Source organism: Manacus candei, unplaced genomic scaffold (genome assembly GCF_025592945.1).
Source record: "Manacus candei isolate 608988 ecotype Guabito, Panama unplaced genomic scaffold, ASM2559294v1 h1tg000060l, whole genome shotgun sequence".
Taxonomy (NCBI): Eukaryota; Metazoa; Chordata; class Aves; order Passeriformes; family Pipridae; genus Manacus; species Manacus candei.
In genome coordinates, this window is record NW_026138108.1 from 1,784,123 (window position 1) to 1,803,735 (window position 19,613).

The window sequence follows — 19,613 nt, forward strand, 5'->3', positions numbered from 1 at the left end:
GTTAAAAACTCTCAGATGTGGAAAGAAAAAATGTGTTAAAGATGGTAAAGCTGTCTCATGCATTTGACTGTCTTTTGCAACTTCAGCTAGTTTTCCATAATCTCTGAAAGTTTCCAGTAAGCAAGACTGACATCCAGTTCATTACACAGTACTTACAAAAGTTTACATCAACTTGCTGATGCACAACTTATGAGAATTCAAGATCCTAAGTAACACCTAATATCCAGCAAAATATTGCTTTGTTTTCTTGGTTAATATTGCGAACAAATTCTTCTCTGAATGAATGCTGAATAACATTCCATGAGTAAACACCTGACTTATATCTGAAAGGAAAAAAGTAGTTCAACAAAGCAAAGAAAGCCTGTCAACTGCTGAGATACAAGTAACTGAAATTCTCACTTGTATTATTTGCTAAAGGGAAGAAATAAAGCTTAGAAACAATCTTTTCAGACCAAAAATTGAATCGAAGTCTTCTGCCCACTACAAGGGAATAAATAACACCCTGTGTATTTTTAACAGTAACTAGTCAGTGGTTCTTTCTAGAGTGAAGTGCTTAAATGGCACCTCCACCAGAAATGGTAACAATTTTATCAGTAAGATTCTCTGTAGCTTCAAGTGATAATAGCTGTTAAACACCTTCCAGAAGAGACATTCATGTTTTCAAGCTACCAGACTAAGATGTGAATTCCACATTTAGTCAGAAAAGCATATGGTTTAATTTTGGACGTCTCCTATACTAAATCTTTTACAAAACAGACTAACAAGTCTTTAAGGCATCCAGAAGTCTTTTCAGTAAATAAGAAAACTAAAGTAAGCTGCTCATCTGAGTTAAACTCTTAAGCATCATATTTAGGTTAAACAAACATGAGAAACATGTGTTACAGTGAGTTACTTCTAACTTGGTACCTCATACTTCCACACTGGTAGCTGTAAGCAGACATGGGCATCTAGACCAGTTCAGAAGGAAAACTAGGAGGACCTCAGTAGCCAGCTGAAGGCTGTTTTACCTGACAACTATATATACGTTAAAGGCATATACACAGATCTTCTGGCAGGATCCTCACAGATTTTACTGCAATACCCAGTTTCATTTTTCAAGCAAGAGAAGCTTTGAGTGTACCAGTGTCAAGCTGAAAATTTTGTAATATTGAGATATTGTAATATTGAGAAATACTACCTATAGAGTTGTAACAAGAATTGTATTATAAAAAACCCAAACTCAGAACCTAACTGTCATTTTTCTTTGTGTACCACCGTATTTTCTTACTGTAGGGTTCAAGTGCACAGATGGGGGGGCGAAAATCAGTTACTTTTGCACAAACAAACCTTTCCATGACTGAAATACACCTTAAGTGATATAGCCTACTTCACCAAAACAGGTTTTTACAAATCCTGTGTAGCAATTATCAAAAGACAACCTAGTTGTGGATGCAAGAACAACCACCAAAGCAATCCTTGATGCCATCACAGGTTTTAAGACAGTCTTGCATTTCTTAATGATAAAAGCATTTCCAATGCAAACAAGCCCTTGCCTCCTTAAAAACCAAGTAAGTAGGCAGGTTTGAGGAAGGACAAAGTCATGGTGAAGACAATTTACCAACATTTTTCATGATAAAAGCATAAGAATTTATCTTCTAAGACCTTTAAACAGATTAAGAGTTTTATTTTAAATGCTAAGTATGCCCTTCTGCCAGCTTCACATAACCTCAACTAGTTGCTCTCTAGGTCTACTTAGTTAGATTCCATTTTTGAGGGTTTTTTCCTTTCTCCAATCAATAGACCATAATAAGGACACTGTACTAGCACTTATGAAGTGCTTATTTTGACACTGAAAGTGGATCATCTGTCCAAAACAAAACTAAGCATGAATGCACGTCTGAAAAATATTTAGAGCTAAAGAGAATTACCAGTGATCCAAAATGACAAAGACACACCAGTGGCTAATTTTTAAACTGCCTATTGCACCCAGCCAGAGCATCACCCTCTGTAAACTTGCTGTCTTCAACTGCCTGTCCTTTGCAGGCTGGGGCACAATTCCTCATAGCATTAAATAGCCCATGAACTATTAAACAGGAAAATTAAGCACTTAGGCATTTACTCTGGAACTGAGAGCAAATAATGTGAAAAGAGAAAATAGCTGCATTCTAGTTTAAAGATCTGAACCAAAACAATTTTTTTCCATAAAGTAATGGTAATTTATACCAAGACAGTTGTGCTGTAATTGAATTTCCCACTTTTCCACTTTATGAATGCAAGAAAATCTTTCCTATATAGCAACACACTTATACTGCTTCTTCTGCATTGAGTTCAAAGGAAAAATAAGGAATTCTTTATCTAATTTATCCCACCAAAATAGTATGGTTTTTAAGTAGTGTGAAGACTCTGTTCTTAACTATTCCTTAGTTTTATTTCTAAATATTTCAAATAATACAACAGAGTCTATACTTACCCAATAACCTATCTGAAATACATTTATTTTCAATCGAAGAAGTGAGGTTTATTGAGTGTTATTAGCTAGAAAGATATAAGTTGTTGTTCAAAGTCCATAGATTTAGTTACAGGACTTTCCATTACACCCAGTAATTACAAAAGAATAAAGGCAATTACACAGGAGAATTTTCATGCTACAGTCGCTACAATTCTTAAACAAAATGTAAGATCAATTTGACTTAGAATACAAGTCTCAAGTGAATGCAAAATAAGACGTAGCTGTTTCTTTGGTGTCAGAACAGCTTGTTCATGTTACCAATGTGAGACACAGAAGAAATTAAATTTTGAGAAATACTCCATTACTTATATTATTATAAGCTAGTGAAGTTTCAAAGAAACTTTGTGGAGAAAGGAGACAAGAAATGGTTTGAAATTATTAGGAATTAAATAGAACAGAAAATACAAACACTTCTACCTCAACAATTTAATACATATTTCTAATACCACGCAATTCCTAGTCCAAGGGCATAGCAAACTAGAAGAGATACCAAAAGGGAAACAAAATGAACAAACAATTCTTTCATGGAAGGCTAGGAGATCTTGTGCAGGCTAACTGCACCTCTCGCTTCACTGTGGGATTTCTGGATGCTTCACCCTCTCTCAGCCTGTTGGGCACAGGGGACTGCACAATAGGAGGTTATCAAGGACCCCTGATCCTCCTACAAAACTGCTGCCACTATCTCATCCAAGGGACCCCAGACATGGGATAAGAGCAGGCTGGAACTCAGGCACATCAAGGGAGGTAGAGGGCAACCTCTGTGCCCAAGGGGCAGCAGCAGCAGGGAACAGGGGAGCAATCCCACAAAAAAGGGGCCCTAAATCCACCTAACCCTCCTCCACATTTATGCACACTAGCTGCACTTCTACCTACGTAAGAACAATAAATACACATTTGTGGATGACAAGTTGACCACAAGCCAGCAGTGTGCCCTTGTGGCCAGGAGGTACATCGGGAGGAGTGTGGCCAGCAGGTCGAGAGAGGTGATTCTGCCCTGCTACTCAGTCCTAGAGAGGCCATATCTGGAGTGCTGTGTCCAGTTCTGGTCTCCACAGTTCAAGACAGACAAGGAGATACCAGAGAAGGTTCAACAGAGGTTCACAAAGATGATGAAGGGTCTGGAGAATCTCTCTTATGAGGAAAGACTGCGGGAGCAGGGCCTGTTTAGTCTGGAGAAGAAAAGACTGAAAGGGGATCTCATCAATACATAAATGTCTCAAAGTCAGGTGCCAAGAGGATGGTGCCACTCTTTCCAGTGGTGTCCAGTGACTGAACAAGGTTTAACAGTCATAAATTAAAATGCAAGAAGTTCCACATCAACATGAGGAAGAACTTTGTTACATTGAGCTGGCAGAGCACTGGAACAGGTTGCCCAGGGAGGTCATGGAGTCTTTCTTTCTGGAAACATTCAAGACCCACCTGAACACATTTCTACGTCATCTACTCTAAGTGACCTTGCCTTGGCAAAGGGGGTAGACTAGATGATCTCCAGAGGTCCCTTCCAATCCTAACTATGCTGTAATCCTGTGACTTTTTGCTATATACACACACACACATCATGTGCATACACACACATCCCCCTATTATGACCAAACAGCCCCATAATCAATAGCTTTGATATGCTGAAGTATGTTAAGTCCAAACTAACATTTACTCAAAGACACCAATCCCCCAAAATTCAAGAGGTCGTAACTGTTCAGAAGTACAACAATCAGTTGAAATCTACAGTCTGCAGTGAAAATGCAAGAGTAATTTTATACCAAGCAACAAGTATATCCTTGTAAATTCTTACACTACCTCAAACCACAGGTTAAGAAGTGTTAATAAATACAAATCTTAATTATCTGCATTAACTACAAATTAGTAGAGAAGATGAATCATTTTCTAGTAATTCCACATCAACTGCCAAACAACTGCACATTTAAAATATTCATCGGTCACAGAATTCAGTCAGATTTTTCCTTTTCTGAATTCTCCCAATTAGCTTCAAAATGGCAACGAAGATATCTGTGCACCAAGAAAAGCACACAGTTCCATAATAATATAAAAAGCAAGCTAAACAATGCCCAGCTAACCTGGAAGATACTTTTCCACTGAAACATGCAGTTCAGTACAAAAAATTCAATTGCAGAAGACAGTACTACTGTACTTCAATATAATAACCTATAGTGCTAAACATCACTCATACCTAATATATGTCAGTTCATGAACACATTTGCTTTGAGAGTCTTCCAAAGAAGGTTGGGCAGTAGATATACTCCTGGTACAAAAGCAAAACACTGTAAAACAAACAGAATATCCACAACAGTGTGTCTAGCCAACCCTTGATTGTCATAGTAAGCCAAAGTAGGGTGGAGAAAGAAGACAGTGCAACAGCAGGGTGGGTTAAAATACAAAGTCAGAACCAGTCAGCTAGGAAGTAGTCTGAAAAAAGCTGCAAGAAAAGGTAAGGAATGGTCACAAAGCCTGAACTGCAGAAGGAACTGCAGCTTAGAAGGTGGTAAATGTGAGCCTACAGAAATCAGGTAAGACTTCAGTGGACACCAGGGACATGAAAAACTTGAAATTTAAGTGGTTTCTGTACGCTTAAGGGTAAAGCCTTATAGATCTATTGCTGTAGGTGAAGTTTAATAGTTTCTTACCTGTTAAACACAAAAGTTTTTAAAAGTTAAAAAATCAGAACGTTTTGTATTCTCTCAGGCTCCTTGCCCATTACAGGGTATCCTGGTAACAGCAAAAAAATCTTTCAATCTACAGTATTAGCAGATTAGCAGGACTGAATTAGCATTGAATTAGATGAAGCAGATTTCTTCCTATAACGACAAAAAAAAATTTTATAATTTAATACTGTTAACACGTTCTATTCAATAGTTTGACAACTGCATGAATGAATACTAAGGATTGTTTTGCACCAAGTACAACACAAACAGAGGAAGGAAACAACTTGCTAGGAAGAAGTGTCAGTTCAGTAGAGCATACACTGAAAACAAATTCAAAAGCAGCTTGACATCTGAAAGACTTACTTTTAAACCAACTTTAAAGATTCCCTTCTAAGAAACTTCACTGCCTCACTGAAATGAAACTGCCTTTATAAATCTGCCCTTGACTGAAATCTAACACAAATCCAGACTTTTTTATAAACTATTAGCAATTTCCCATAACGTGACATCTTCAGATCTAGAAGATCTAAAATACCCATTGCCAGAGCTTTCTGCAGTAAGTTTTTTCCTATCCTCATAACTATTCTCTTATATTAACATCTGATTTATCCACAAGCCTGCACAGAAATAAACTAACACGCATTAAGAACGCCAGTTATGTCAGCATAAGTCTAAAAAGAATTCAGCCACTTTCAATTTGAAAACAGGCTAACTTGAAAAAAAACAATACAGACCACATATAGGCTTCCAAAGGAACAACCTGGTCAGCAAAAACAGACATTCAGTCACCCTTTAAGAAAATAAAGTATAAATACTAGCAACTAAGAAGGGTAGCAGAATTAGCAGAATGTTTATTAGGTCAGTGACTACCCAGTATTTGGTTGAGAAGCATTTCTATCACAGTTTGTCACAAACACATCTTCAGCAAAAAAAAAAAACTCAAAAGCATTTCAAGTATCCTGCCAAAGAGAAGAATGATTTAACTTTACACCTTCCATGTTAAAGATAAGGAGCTGTGTTTTCAAAGCCGGTTTTTGATCTTTGCAGATGATTTAAGAGATGGCCCCTATCAATCTAAAGATCACAGAATCAAACAGCAGTTTGGGTCAGAAAAGACCTTAAATATAATTTCTCAGGCTATTTTAGTAACTAACATACACATGAAGTTTGATGTTACACACTGGTCATAATTCTTTCAAAGGTCACACACATTCTTCATCTGTAGACCTTCAGGTCTGCAGCTCTGATAGACCTGCCAACCCCTTGTGAGTCAAGTGATTAAGTAAAGCAGAAAAAGGAAACCAGCTACCTGGACTAAGTTCACTTTACTGAAGTATCCTAGGTCATTATTTCTGCATTTTAAGTGTGTACTTCTGTTCAGAAGCAGAGCTCCAAAAATGGAGAGAACATTACTTCCTCAGTTATGTCATGCAGAAACAAAGAAAGAAGCCCATTTGGCTTAATGCACTTTCAGAAGAGTTTACACATTCTTAAGACACTATCCACAGACTTCTATTGTTTGAACTATCCAAATGAAAACCACTTTTATTATTCCCCTTACAAGGATGTCTTTCTGTTATTTCTCTACTCTGCTTTCTGCTTGAAAACTTCAGTGTCTAAATACCATTGTTTAGCACCAAAACAGCTGACTTCTGAATTCAATACAGTAGGATTACATAGTAAACTAGAAACACTAGTATAATCAAAATTAACAAGATACTTGCAGTGAAGATATTATAGTATACTCTGTGAAGGGTGCTCCACTAGAATCCTGCTCTGGTCAATCAGGACTTTTTCAGTCTGCCTCAGAATCTGCAGGAGTAGAGAGGCTGGTTTAAAGAATGACTTCCACTTAGTGGTACAGATGGTTTATTGGCTCAAACTGTTCCTATCTGCAGGATTAGGTGTTTCATTATGGATAAAGGGGAACAACAAAACAAAACAAACAAAAACACTAACAAAAAAGCCATGCAGCAATTCTTTCCTTAAAATAATAAGAAAACAATCATCTGACTGGATGAGGTTCAAGTCTATTTAAATCTGACCTTCCTATATCCAGGAATGGCTTACATTCAGCAATAATTCAGCCACATTAACGTGGCTCTGTCACAGAGAAGTGATGAAGGTATCATAATGGAAGGTATCAAAAATTTAGACCTGAAGGTAATATGCAAAGGCAGGAGGGAAGTATTGTCACATATACATATTACAATCAAACAGAATACTATGAAGACCCATCAGTACACCTAGGAACACATCCATGTTCGCATTTATCTCACACACCTAAAAAACAAAGCACAGCACAGCTACCCAAGGTAGGATCCATCTTCACACAAAATGCAACAGCATGGTAAAATCTGTTTTAAGTATTACCTAACAAACTTTATTTACACTCTTTTAGACAGAGAAGTTAACCACTATGTGACCAGCTGCCATAAACAGAACTAAACAAATGTTATTAATGCCACATGAACTGGGCCATGTTTACTTCTAAAACCATTCCCATGCATCTCTACTGGTCCAAACACTGAAACTAGACAGTTGTCTCTGCTTATAGAAAAAAAAAAGCAGTATTTCTGCATCCTGGTAAAAAACTGCAAGAACTGCAAGCTACTGAATAGTGCTGCTCTTACAGTAATTCACTGCATGCATTCAAAACAGTAACTTATATAACCTACTATATATGAAATAAAGTTGTTATATAAGCTTGACAAAACCACTAGCAGAACACTGGCATCTCTTCCAGAACAGTAAAAGCATCTGGACTGCAATTAATAATGGGAAGCAGAGGACAGTGTGGTTTAGTTCTATCACCTCTTTAGGCCAGAACAAGAGCAAGTAATTATATATAACACTACGCTCAAGTACAAAATAGTAGATTTATTTCCATTCTTCCACTGCCTTACTGGCCCAGAAAGATCCCCCAGTGAAGTTACAGTCTAGAAGTACAAAACTGTTTAATGTTAAATTTAGGCAGAGCACAGAGTAACATGAATTTAAGACTCAGCATTGTTCCTTACCACACCTCTCCAAATGTCTGGTGAGAAAAATTAGAGTAACATGCACTCCTTAGAACACTCACGTCTTAAGGCTTACTACAGACATTAATCAGGAACATCTCTTCCCAAAAACTTTTAGTTAAGCAACCCCTTGAAAAGACGGTCCTCAAAGAAACTTGGCCTGAAAGTGTTGTCCACAACCATGAATTTATAGGGTGGAGGCAGCTGAAGGGTGAGAAATCGATGCATGTGACCCAGTCTAGAATTCTAGTTTGTGAACTAATGGAGTTTATAGAAAAATCTGCATTATAACCAAGGCAATTTTTAAACACTAAGAAGCATCTCAGGCTAAGACTCACTCAAACTTTGACTGCTTTGGCTATCAGTTCCAAACACCTTGCTCAGAGGACACATTTGTATGCTGAAATGTCACCATCCCCACTCAGAATGAGGATGAGGATTGAAATTCCTCACAGTCTCTCACAGGAGTGCTTTAGGAAGCTAAGTTGGCTATGCAAAGCAGCTCCGCTCTACCCCTTGCTGTGCGGTCTCCCTCTGTTGGCTCCCCAACACTGATGAAACTTCTGCCAAGACATTTCCAAGTGAAAAACCTACTTCAGAAGCGACAAATGCAGTTGGTGGAGGAAGAAGGAAAAAAGTTTTTGTGCCACGTCCACAGGCTGAAACAGCTCAAAGGGTCTGTCAATCACCAGGGTCAGTGCAGCCAAAGAAGAGGGAACATACCAGGGCAGTCAGGATCTGATTCTTCCATCTTTGCCTCCAATTGTATGATCTCAAGCCTGCTCAGGATTGCAGAGTAAAAGTTCCTCTGAATACAACAAATAACATGTGTAAGGTTGAATTTGGACAATTTAACACCAGTTCTACTATTGTCTCAACCACCTGATAACTTGCAAGGGTAAATGAGTCCTGAATTTCTGAACTACTACTCTGGAAATATTAAAAAAAAACCAATAATACTGACTGACTGCTTCAGCACTAGACTTTAACTTTTTTGTCTGAACATTTAAGAAACAGCTACTGTAACTTAAAGACACAGCCTTGAGTTTAGATGCCTGAATTTTACCAGAGGTTCCTTTATAAGCATTTATTCTGTTTTGTTCACTAGTATTAGTTCAAAGAGAATACGAATTTGGATTTTTTTTTCCAAGTTCATCTTCCTTTTCCCCTTGTGGATTAGACTTTGAAAATTGGAGGCAAATCAAATTCTGAGGCACATGAAAAATACACAGAGGTAGAAAAAAGCTACCTCAGCAATTTCTAACCAGGACACCAGTGTTCTTTCTGTATAGACAGTGCATTCATGTCTGTTATAGGCTTTCTTTTTTTCACGCAAAATCTCAGTCTTGTTAAAAAGAATACTTAAGATCGTTTGCAGTTCAGAAGTGGACCCTATCAATGTCCTGCCTCCTGACACTCCACTCATATGGCGAGCTATAGCTGCTGCCAGAACTCTTGCATTAAAACAGCAACTTCAAAATTAAAACAAGCAGTTCTTAACTTCTTGCTTGACTCTTCACTTTCATTAAAGGTTTCTAGGACCTGTTGTTCAGGCAACCTGCACTTTCATTTCAGGTTACATGAACTGCACTAGTTAAAGGCTGTGAACAAGATTATCTTCCTGATTTCCCTCATACTAAGGTTTATAGAACCATTGAAATAACTTTTGGCAGTTGCGAGTTCTCAAGTTCTTTTAATTAGGATATTTAGAAATGAGTCATTAAATGTAATATTACCTGTGATTTCTGTGCCACCATATCCTGCAAAGACTGACAGAACTAATCAACCCACCCTAGATGCATACAGAGGCTAATACTCCCCTAATGATAGTATCATAAACATGTTTTGCTTTTCAAACTGGAAGTTGGAATCCCTAACACTCTGAAGAGTGTGCAGGTCCAACACTATGAAAAGAAAAGCTGAAGATATTACCTCTTTTAAACTTTAATTTAAGCAAGTTAAAATAAATGTTTTGTTTTGATGTACTCTTGGGCAAAGGTTATTAACTTGACTTATCAAAGAGCTTAAGCCCCATCAATACATTTTTCTACAATCCCTTTATTTTCATGTTTATCAATACAATCCCTAGGAAAAAAGTAGAAAAGTTATTCCAATGTCAAGCAAGAGAAATAAAATACAGTAGCAGCACTAGGATTCAAGGGAAGTGATGCTACTTTAGCAAACTCGCTTATCTAGATTTTGGGATCTGCATTTAGAAAAATGCTTTCATGCTACATGGAATTTGCCCTAATTTACTGCTAATGTTATGGCTTCAGTTGAGCCTTTAACCAAGTAAGAACACACTACTTTTCTTCATAGAATATACTCTGTATATTCAGGAACAACAGTCTATACAACAGTTTCCCCACCGCTGCAGATATTCCGAGGATGAAGGTAAGTACTTAGAAAAGAAAAATATTTTAATACATACGAAATATCAATTAAGTACTTGATGCCAAGCAGTTGGGTTAATGTATCACTCAAAGACTAAGACAACTGAATAGTGATTCAATATCCTCCACACACATTTTACCACCTTTTTTTTTGTAATACAAAATGCTACAAAGTACCCTGCCCAATGTTATTTACACAACAAGCACTAAAAAAGCATGACTAGCTTTACTTTCCTGAGAGACTCAGCTTACAAAACTAAGAAATACTGCTTTGAATGAGAAGAGTTCTCCAAGTCTCATCTACGTAAGTTTAACAAATGCTTATGATTTTTATTTAGGTATATGCAAAAATATGTTCTAGGAAAGAAATTAGAAACCCAGCAAAATAATGAAATATCACCAGGAAGGCTTTTTGCACGTCAGTCTGAAGGGGCCATTAAGTTAATACTCCCTTTCTTTCCCACTTCCCATGCCCCCGGGCAATTTACATTTTGGAGCAAATCACTGCAGTAATCCGAGTTTTGCCATGCTGTGCTTTTACGAACCACACACACAGCAATTACACCACATTTTTCAGGCACAGATGCCTCTGGTGTCTCAATTAAACAGACTTTTCCCTTCACCATGCAAATCTTCTATTTTGATGGACAATACTGGAAAAATTAAGATTGCCTAACAGAATAAGCCACCTTCTTTCAAGCGTAACACTAATCCTACTTTAAGAAAAAACCCTGAAGTTTCATAAAAAAATGCCAAACCTATTGTTTTCTCTATGATCCTCAAAATAATCTTTTTTAAATTCTACTTCAACGCCTCTCTCTGGAGCATAAGAGGAGTACATTTATTTGAGGGCCTTTCAAAATTCTATCACGGTTGCAAGTGGGAAGTCCATCTCAGAGATTTAGCAGCATTTCTTAATAATACAGTTTCCAAAGGGAGATTACTTAATTCTGAATTTTTACACTGAAGTGATCATCAGCTGTGCAGTATCATAAGTGCACTAGTATGTATTTGCAAATAGAGTTAAAAAAGTCATTCAAGCAATATGCCATAGCTAAGGGAAACAATGTTGTTTTGGAATGACTTATTCTGACTGCCTGTTTCCTCTATCATTTCCTTCCCGCCCTTCCAAGAGAGGGCTACCACACAGTAATTTACCACAATACTTTTAGCATCCATTCCTTCTTACAAGTTCCTTCTCTTAACTACCAATATACCTGCCAACAGTTTTCTCCTGCTGCGGGAAGAGTCTCAACTCTCAACAAATGTTACTTTATTACCTAAGAAATACTGAACGCACAATGTTAAAACTAATCCAAAGGCAAGGCTCCAAACTGTACTGACAGATTATAGTTACAGAAAACTACCGTGATACTTCTGTGCCCTATGCCTACTCAAGGGATTTGAAGAATGAAGTTTCAAAGAAACTAAGCCATTTAAAATGCTGGTTCAGAACTTAAAATAGCATTTATAACAGCATTACATGATAGAGGCCTAAAGAGGAATAGCCTGCTGAGCTGAAAAACTTAGAAATCAATTTATTTAAGACCTGAACTTAAGTCTTCTATTCTTTTAACTATCATTTAGGGTTCCATATAGACTTTCATCAAGACAATCTTATTACCATTCCAAAAAGTCAAGTCACTACTGTGGCAAGTGGTACAGAAATTAACTTAGTTTGAAATACTTGAAAGTCTAAGACAAGATTTGATAGGTGGTTTAGTAGCAATTAAAAAAAAAAAAAAAAAAAAGATTTTATCCCCTCTCTAACTTTATTTATTTACAACTGTCAGTTTCCTTTAAGTTTTAGGGGGGGATGGATTCTCTGGCTATTGCTTACAGTTTTTCCTACAATAAAATTGAGATCACTTTTTTATCTGCAAAAACCCACTTAACAGTAAAACACATCTACCATTTTTACTTGCATTCTGCTGCTTAGTAATTCCACTATATAACACCATAGTTACCAATTCACATTTCCAGAAAATACCTTAATCTTCATACTCAACCTTCACTACCTCCAATAAGTTTTTTAAAAAATAGACATTTAGATAACCTATAATCTCGCTTTCTCATGAGAATGAGATCAGTACCATAGATATAAATTTTCTATTACATCTATAAATAACTTTATTCTTGGCTGCATGGGGCTATAACTTCAACATGGGAGGAAACAAAGCCACCCCACTGCATTCTGATCTCCAGCCTTGTGGCTAGGACTGCAAATTAAACTTCAGTTTAATTCAGAATTCTGGAGTCCAGAGGAGGGGAAGACAGGACCAGTGTATTTCAAAGAAAAACAACTATTGTACAAGTATTAACATCATTGCTCTGTGTTATGCCCTAAAAAGCAGCATGTTTCCTATAACAAAAAAAACACCTGAGGGTGTTTCCTATATTAAGATAAATAAATAAATAAACCTATGGGTTTTCCAGACTTTGAGTCTTTTTTCACAGACACCCTCATATGTAAGAGATTCAGAATTATTCTTGCTTGCCTTCAATATCCTATCTCTATAATCACAATCTTCGCAACTAAACTCCCTATTCAGTAGCCAGGGCATTAGGAATTAATTTATATTTTTAACCCACATTTTTTCAAATTATAAACTTGCAATTTTGAAGCAGAGCATCCAAGCCAGGTGTGGCTGGTACTCAGTTCCGCTACGTCAAAGTTCTTTGGGTTTTGTTCTCAAAATAAACAATACTTAAGTCCAGCAGGAGAGCATAATGGAACAGACAGCCACAGGAAAAAAAAGTACGTGCCAATCTGTGACTGAAATCATATTAAGACAACTGCACCTGGCACAACTACTGAGCAATTAGAGATTAATGGATTGAGAAAGAGCAAAATGGCAATTTCAGTCCCCAATCACACATCAGAAAAATTTATAAAAGCTTTTGTGTTACAAGTGACTCCAGAAGAGAGCCTTAGCCCTTAAAGTACAGGCAAGCAGCATGAGAAGACACTTTTAGTTTTTTATGTTGACCATTAAGAAATGCACAACTCTCATTAATGTTACCTTTACCATCTCCTTTATCAAACAAATTTCATCTGAACATTATTCAGTGAACAACTTTTTGCTATTTAAATTTGGCTTGAAGCTGTAATGAAGAGTCCATCATCAGCATCAAGTACACACAGAGAAGGATCTTTTGATGAATGTTTGGTTGTCACAGCCAAGAGGAAGAACTGACTACTTCACAGGTAGCTCACTGTAACTTCTACAGCTGTCCTTCACAGACAGGAAAGAACACCTAAATGCCATTACCCCTCAGAGTTGCCATGAGCAATGACAAACTCCTCCTTCATAACCACCAGAAAGAACAGGAGAAAGGCAAACATGGATGATGGGAAGGAAACCCCTACGCTGTTGCAACTTCTAAGTGCACTTCCACCTGGACTGTGCTGACCAATATCCACACACAATGGGTGTTGGTTTCCTATAGAGAGGAGATGGTAACAACATCCTGCCACCACCACAACTTTGTTTTAGCTGTCTCTAAACTCTCCATCCTTTTCCAAGATGTTTGGTAGCAGCAGCTAAACTACTCAAATGTAACCAAGTACCTACTATTTTCTAAAAGAGTTGAGCTCCCAGAGTTACTTGGATATCCGGCAAGTCCACCAAGACAGTAACAGAAAAAATAGCATGAATTACTCCAGTTCAAGCCAGACCTAAAACTTCCAGCTGAGCTCTTTAGATTGGAGACTGGTCAAAGTAGTAAGCACATGCTAAGTAAGAACAGAATATGGAGAGCCCTACTTCTGCATATCACAGAAGGAAAGAGTTTTTTCCACCAAGACCTTACCTATGATTTTAGTCCTTATGTAACTATTAGTAATAAAAAAAAACAGACAAAAAAACCAAACAAAAACCACAGCCAAACAAAAACACCTTCTCTCCTCCCCACCTAGTTTCCACTATACTTACACAGAAAAGCAAACAGCATTGTATTTTTACCATTTCTATAACAGACTACTCTCTTATAGAGGGTATAACTACTCTGCTACAAAGATGCAAAAACCCTCCCAGTGGAGGCTGTGGCTGATACTCCTTTCACAATGCCAGCAGCACTGAAGTAATATCATTTTGTAGCAAGACAAGCCTTTAGAAATGTCTATTACTCCCTTGTTTTCTGCTCTAATGCAAACGCTAAAACCAGTTAGAGTACAATGAAAAAATGCAATCACACCTGTACTGGCATTGCCTACAGCACTACCTGAAGCTTTTAAATGTGCAACACCCAACTGAGGAATAGGGTCTTATGCTTGGCTCTTCTAAAGCAGCATAATGTACATTTACAGAAAGCACCTTTCTTTCTATTACTAGTGTGGGAAATGATGGGATTCACTCCAAAAAGCTACAGTAGAAGTTAAACTTGTACAACAAAATCTTATTTTATATATTAGGACCCAGTCAGAAATCCTGCCAATGGTCACTCAAGAAGGGAACTTGCCCACTGCATAAGAGGGTCTAGAAATCACTTGTAGTAACTAACAATCTGAATGCTTTTAGCACTGGAATAGCTATATTCTAGAACATATATAATAAACTCAGAAACTACTTTGCACTAAAAAAAAAACTTGAAGTTTCCATCCTCCATCCCAACTATGCCTCATCACCCAACTGGAAATGATGTGGCCATTTCTCAAGCCTTACCCAGAAACTGTCTGGTCATCATAAAAAGGCTTTAGAGTTTTCTTCATGGACAAAAGCACCTTTTGGCACAGCTGACAAGAGGTGGCCTATGGTCTTCCAGTGCTCAATCTCTAGAAGGCCCAGTGGACACAGGACAGAGACCACTAGGCCATGTACTCCACCCCCTTCCAGATGCACAACTTAAGACTGTGTTCATTCAAAAAGAAATAGTAAGAATGTTACAAGGACACTACTTAACACTCAAATCTCACTATGGGGCAATTTCTACTTGCGCATACATACATTTTTTACTTAATTCTGCCTTCTTTCATTCACATCTTTAACCAAATTCTCACTGTGCATTTCACAGCTACTCAGCCGTTTTGCCAACACACCTTACAACACATCCCATCCCTCCAACAGAGTATATTACAGCTCCACCAGTCCACACCGTTGTACACTGAGGTCCTTTTGGCATTTTTTTCCACTGCTGGCACACAACACATCACACAGATTTGTCATTGAGCATTTCCAGTTTAAGAGAAAAAGACATATCCACATAACAGGATTAGGGGATGACTACATAGACTAACAGCAGAAAGACAGAAAAGTCAAAGGGTTAATTGAGAATTTTTTCACCCACTCCAAATCACATATACCACTTCAGACATGGTTCTTGGTACTTCATGAAAGTTACTAAATAAACAAAGGTCATGAAGAGTCTTGTATTTCACACTAACAGATTTTTTTGCCAATATTGTGTGAAGAACTATTCCATAAACAGACAAGGTTATAACAGCTTATACCAAATATCTTCACAATCCTCTCAACTCAGTCTACCCCATTTCCTGAGAAATGTCCCAAACGAGCTCTAGAGCTACATATAATATCCAAGAGTAGAAAAACATTTTACTTTAGTTGCTTAGTAGCATATAGTTTCTAAAACAGATGCTGGCACACTGACACACTACAAAAACAATTATGCACGCTATGCAGTGCTTTCAACGTGATGTTCATATTCTCTATGTATTTTCTGCATGATCTTTCAGGCTTGCTTCCCACCCTGAAAATACCAGGATCAAATGGGATCATTAGTTTCTGAAGTTTTTTTGCTCTCTTCCTCTAATGTAACAAAATAAAATAACATAAGCAAGATATTATTTCTCATTTACCCCTATTTGTTTTATTATTGTGAAAAGTTTTGCCAAAACAATGGCTCCACATCTTGCTTTTAGGATAACCCCATCAGACATCTGGTTTCCTAGAATCTGGATGCAAGATACTAACTTGAGATTACACGCAATTCCTAAACCTGGCACATGAGACAGAAGAGCACACAGCAGCCTCAATGATCACAGACGAAGGTGCTACTACAGAAGACAAATCTAGCTGGCAGACAATATGCTTAAGACATCCTACCTTACTACCACAACAAACCACTATGCTCCCACCAGCACCTCTTCTGCCCAAGCTGAAAAGCCATAGTTTCCACCATAACTTCCAAAGGCCATAAAATAACCCAGCTACCAGAGAGAAGTGAGTGTACAAGCCTCCTACCTACAAAGATGATGTGTAGGTTCGCTGAAACACTGAAGCTAAAACCATGTCTTATTTCAACAAAGTAACACAGAGTAATCTGAACTACCTGCAGAGTTAGGTAAATACTTCAAAGCTTTTTAAGCACTTTGACAAAACAGGACATTAATGGACAGAGAGTGGACCAGACAGTTCTTCAAAGCATTTCTCCCTTCTGACTGTTTCAATCCCATACTGGCTGGTTTTGAGCCAGCTCTCTAACATTTCATAGTACATGCATATCAAGCTTAAGCTGAGTAGAGAAGCAAAGCTGTTGAGCCATAACAATAGAATTCACTCTCTAAACATCTGTTTGTATTAAAACTACATACATGATTTTCTGCTCTAACACTGCTAAATTCAGATTCCATTCTATTAATTCACTTGAATTTTACTCAGAACATGATCTGATTCTCTGAGTGGTATACAGGCTGGAGCATCATCTCAGTTAAGTGTAACACAAAAGCATTCTGAAGGAAAAAGTCGCTTTTGGTCACTTTAGCAAGTCAATTGAAGTGAGCAGTTTGCAAGCAGTATTGTGCAGAGACAAACAAACTACTTTGTATCTTTAATTCCATGAGGGAATAACAGCTAGTTGATTTATATTTAAGAGAATCAAAAGCCGGTGCACTTTTAGCAGTTTACATACAAACCTAACTTGCTTGTAAAGAAGCTGTAATGCACTACCCTATTTAAAAGCAGTCCTGTTAAACAGGTTGCCTTTCCAGAATTTCTAAACTTCAACTTTCACTTAACTCAATGTTTTCCTTAAGTTCACTGTAAACAGACCTCATCAGCAGTTCTCACCAAAACAGAGCATCCCACTAATATTAGAAAACAAATTCCTTTAGTACCTCAGAAGGTGCAGGATTCAATATTGCATATGCATTCTGCTTTTCACACAAAAAGCAAGTAAGTGTCACCTATGTTCAAATCATATCACAGATGAGGAAACAAATCATTTAAGTGAACTTCAACCCTGTTGAAGTTGTACCTAAAAATTCAAAAGAAAATATACAGACCGGATAACACATTTGCATGACGTCTCATTAACGATTTACACATTGAAAGGTAATTCTGGAGTGTTATTTAATATTTGTGTAATAGTCTTGCAAGCCACAGTTAGTCCATGCCTTACTACTGAAAACATAAATAACACAGAGATAAGTAATCAGACTCTTACCAGAATGTCTATTGCACTGAAAATAGACATTGCAGTTCAAATAACTGCAGCGATCTATCTGGAACACTGAAACAGGGACAATTCCCATCTTTCAGCTTTCCAGGAAAAAAAAAATCACACAGATATTTGTGCAACACAAAGACACACTTCACTGTTAGAGTACATTTAGACTCAATCCACTGAAGGAGATTTTAAACCTAAGTAATATCACTAGCAGTCACACAATCTTTCATTTCTAAATTGTCAACATCTCACAAGGAATCCTTCCTAAAGCTATCCACCTACTCATAAGTTTTCTCCACTCTTTCACTCAGAATACTTTTTTAAAACAGCAACACACCCATTCAAAGTATCCCACTGTTCTGACTTAAACACCGTTTATGCTGACAGAAATGATCTTTAGCCTCAATTGCATTTATGTCATATAAGACAGAGTCATATGATGCTAGATAGACTATAACACTAATTCCCTCTTACACTTTGGAAAGTTCTTAGCAACCAGGGCAAAACAAAACCAGAAAAACTGGCAGGTCCTCGGTGAGATTTTGCCAAACGCATTAAACAGCAGTTAAAGCTCACCCAAACACTGCTACGCTATTTTAAAAATTGTAATTCAAACAAACTGCCCTGTTAAAAAAAAAATTAGAACTCAGAGGTCCCACCAAACCCCCCTCGGCGGAGGCCCTCGCGCAGAGGTGCTGGGGCGGGCAGGGCTCCCCCGGCTCGGCCTGGGCCTCCCGCCGCGCCCAGGCCCAGCACCCGCAGCCGCGCCCCGGCCGCTCCGGGCCCGCGGGGCGCGTGCGAGAGGCCGCGCACGACCGACTCCGTGACCCCCACAGGCCCCGGCCCGGCGCCGCCCGAGCGGAGCCCGGAGCCCCCGCACGGCGCTGAGCGGGCGCCAGGCCCGCGCCGCCCCGGAGGAGACGCCACCAGAGCGCCGTCCCGTTGGAAGCGGCGGCGGGGAGATGTCGCCGCCGTCCCGGCCGTACCTCGGCAGCGCGTCCCCCGCCACAGGCCCCGGGTGCCTCCGCTCAGGCGGGAAAACCTCCGCTCGCCACCATCACCGACGCTCCAAGATGGCGGACATGGCGGCTCCGGCGAGCCCTCCTCTGCCTCCGCCCCGCCTGCCAATCACCGCTCCCAGCACCGCCCTCCTTCCCGGACCGCGCCTTTCTATTGGTCGCCGTGCTCAACTCGGCCACTCATTGGCCGTCCTTGAACGTCAGTCACTCGGCTACGCGGTTGCAACAGGTTCGAATGCGGGCGGGGGCGGGCTCTCGTCTCCCTGTTGGCCAGTCAACGCAAGGGGCGGGCGCACCTCGATTCCCTCCTTCCCGACCTAGCAACAAGGTCACGTCACCCTGACTGATGTCCTCCTCGACCAATAGAAAAAGCCAGTTCCTTTTAAAAATAAACGCGTTCCCCCCAATCCGGGCCCGCGGCGCTCGGAGGCCGCGGTGGGAGGGGCGAGCGCCTACGGTGGGGCCCGTCCCGCGGCTTCCCCAGCCGCGCCCCGCCATTGGCCAGTGCGCGGGGCCCCGCCCCCGGGGCGCGCGCGGGCGCCAAACTGCCTGGCAACAAGGCGGCGGCGCGCGGGGGGCCGCGCGGGCACGGGATGGGGGAGGTGGCTCCGGTGCCAGAGCGCCCGCCT

The 19,613-nt window shown here is 39.3% G+C and overlaps 1 protein-coding gene across 5 annotated transcripts in view; it reads right to left on the reverse strand.

Annotated features, from left to right (window-relative positions):
• PPP6R3 (protein phosphatase 6 regulatory subunit 3) overlaps positions 1-19,405 on the reverse strand; it is a 57,183-nt gene extending 37,778 nt beyond the window's left edge. For 2 of the 5 annotated variants that reach the window (XM_051804158.1, XM_051804154.1), the window contains exons 1-2: positions 18,952-19,405; positions 5,131-5,301 (exon numbers count right to left, since the gene is read on the reverse strand). The gene's annotated coding sequence lies outside the window, so the exon portion shown is untranslated. The remainder of the gene's footprint in view (positions 1-5,130; positions 5,302-18,951) is intronic. The other 3 variants (XM_051804159.1, XM_051804155.1, XM_051804157.1) reach the window with 3 other exon arrangements.
• Positions 19,406-19,613: the final 208 nt, after the last annotated feature.